The sequence below is a fragment of the Sapajus apella genome, unplaced genomic scaffold (genome assembly GCF_009761245.1).
Source record: "Sapajus apella isolate SASKATOON/1434 unplaced genomic scaffold, GSC_monkey_1.0 scaffold2, whole genome shotgun sequence".
Taxonomy (NCBI): domain Eukaryota; kingdom Metazoa; phylum Chordata; class Mammalia; order Primates; family Cebidae; genus Sapajus; species Sapajus apella.
This window is the reverse complement of record NW_022436942.1, coordinates 27,759,589-27,761,976: the sequence shown is the minus strand read 5'-3', so window position 1 is coordinate 27,761,976 and position 2,388 is coordinate 27,759,589. Positions and strand designations below refer to the sequence as shown.

Sequence of the window (2,388 nt, the reverse complement as noted above, 5' to 3'; positions counted from 1 at the left end):
ATGGCACATGTTTACCTATGCAACAAACCTGCACATGTACCCCTGAACTTAAAATAAAAGTTGGAAATAGAAGGCCAGGCAGCCCAGCTGAAGGAAGTATGCTGGGTTCGCCGCTACTGCAGAGTTCTGGGCTAGCTGGGCAAAGGGGCATGAGAAGGCCCAAAGGCGAAGTCGAAGAGAAGCAACAGCTTCCCGAAGAGAATTTTGCCCATCCCCGGCTGGGAGCCAGCTTTCAGTAAAGATAGAAGGGCCGTAACTGTTGCTCAACTCCAACATCCGCCTCTAGGTGGTCCTACCCATCGTAATTATTGCTTTCTTCATAGGCATGATCCACCACTATGTGTCATCCTGCTGCAGGGTGATAAGAAGCTCACCTAGGAACGAGTGTCTGAGAGTCAAGTCCTAATTCAAAGCAGAGTCCTCAGGGAAAATGGAAAACACATTTCCAAACAGTCTTTCTTGACACAAAAATATTACTTCAACAACCCAGAGGATGGATTTTTCAAAAAAAAAAAACTAAAAGGAAGGTAGTGCCACCTTCTCTTGTGACTGATCCTACTATGCTGACAGGCATGATGAAAGGGAATGTAACAACAAATGTTCTTCCTATGATTCTTATTGGTGGATGGATCAACATGACATTCTCAGGCTTTGTCACAACCAAGGTCCCATTTCCCCTGACCCTCTGTTTTCAGCCTGTGTTACAGCAAGGAATCGAATTCCTCGCATTACATGCATCCTCAGTGAGTTCTGCACCCAGGTACTTCCTCAATGGATTTGGGCTTCCGAGCATTTACTCTCTGATTCTAGGCCAAGATAATGCCACTGACCAATCACGAATGATGCAGGAGCAGCCATGGCCATGCCCACAGACACCAACAAAGCTTTCAAGACAGAGTGGGAAGCTTTGGAGCTGATGGATCACCAGTGGGCACTAGATGATGTCAAAGAAGAGCTCATGGCCAAAGACCTTCACTTCAAAGGCATGTTCAAAGAGGTATTACAGACCTCTATTTCTTATAATATTCTTACAATTTTTCAATATTTATTCATTTATTCAGCATTCATTTCATTTGAAAATGAAAAGTTACCAACATACAGCAAAGTTAAAAGAATTTTACAATGAACACCCATATAATCACGTCTACATTTTATGATTAACATTTTAATACACATGCCTTTTTACTTTTTATTTTTCCATAGGTTATTGGGATACAAAGTGGTGATTGGTTACATGAGTAAGTTCAAGCCACTGGTAATATATAAAAATCTTAGCAGAAATCCAGTCTTTGGAGGAAGCATTGTTCATTATAACCAGGTATTATGTGCAGTCAGCCTGACATCTAACCACAGGAAACTCCTGTTTTCTTGGGATCCAAACACCCTGTGTTTTACCATTAGTTTTATTAGTATTGTTAACTTTCATTACACAAGTAAACCATTTCCACTATCAAAGGTTTAGAAACTATGGACGAACAAAATGAATCTCCCTGTATTGTTCATTTTGAGCCTACATAGACATAGAGAGCAAATATGTCAAAACCTTACTCAAACAAACTCTCTTCAAAGTGAATACCCAGGGCCAGGACAGACTCAGCAAACCTTCTATATCCCTTAATTCTGTCCAGTGAAAATCAGTGACCCTGAGGCACTGCCAGATTCTAAAGTGCCTTTGGGATCATCAGAGACAGGTTATAAATAATACAAATCTTGATCTGCATGTCACTATATCAAATCTATCAAATTCATTGACAAATCAGTGGTGCTATATTGGAAATGGCTACTTCCTTGGATGAAAGGCATTCTTCCCCAGTTGCTCAGAACAAAAGAGAATTTACATATTGCTGTAAGAAGGGAGAAACAGCAATTGTTGGTAGACACACAGATAAGGGTGCCCAAGAATAATTTTGTCTGGGTTAAAGGTCCCAGGGAAGTGACAGGATGCCATTTCTGTACCAAGAGGTGAATATAATTTGCATGTTGAGTGCAGTAATTAAGAACAAACGACTCTTGACTCCACAAATTAAACCATCCTGTTTTCTCTTAAAAAAAAAAAAGTTGAAAATAAAGAAATGCATATATATATTCATATTCTGATGTTCAAAGAAACTAATTTGCCCAGTGCTGCACAGCTAGAAATTTAAAGATAATGAAGACCCAGGATTTATCCTCAAGTTTATTTAAATCTAAAGTATTTTTAAAGAATAAAAACAGCTGGGGGCAGTGGCTCATGTCTGTAATCCCAGCACTTCAGGAGACCAAGGTGGGTGGATCACAAGGTCAAGAGTTCAAGACCAGCCTGACCAACAAGGTGAAACCCTGTCTCTACTAAAAATCCAAAAATTAGCCAGGTGTGGTGGCACGTGCCTGTAATCTCAGCTACTCCAG

General features: G+C 40.3%; 1 pseudogene; it reads left to right on the top strand.

Moving 5' to 3' along the window:
• The first annotated feature begins 430 nt into the window (after positions 1-430).
• On the top strand, positions 431-1,641 carry LOC116554789 (annotated as a pseudogene).
• The last annotated feature ends 747 nt before the right edge of the window (positions 1,642-2,388 follow it).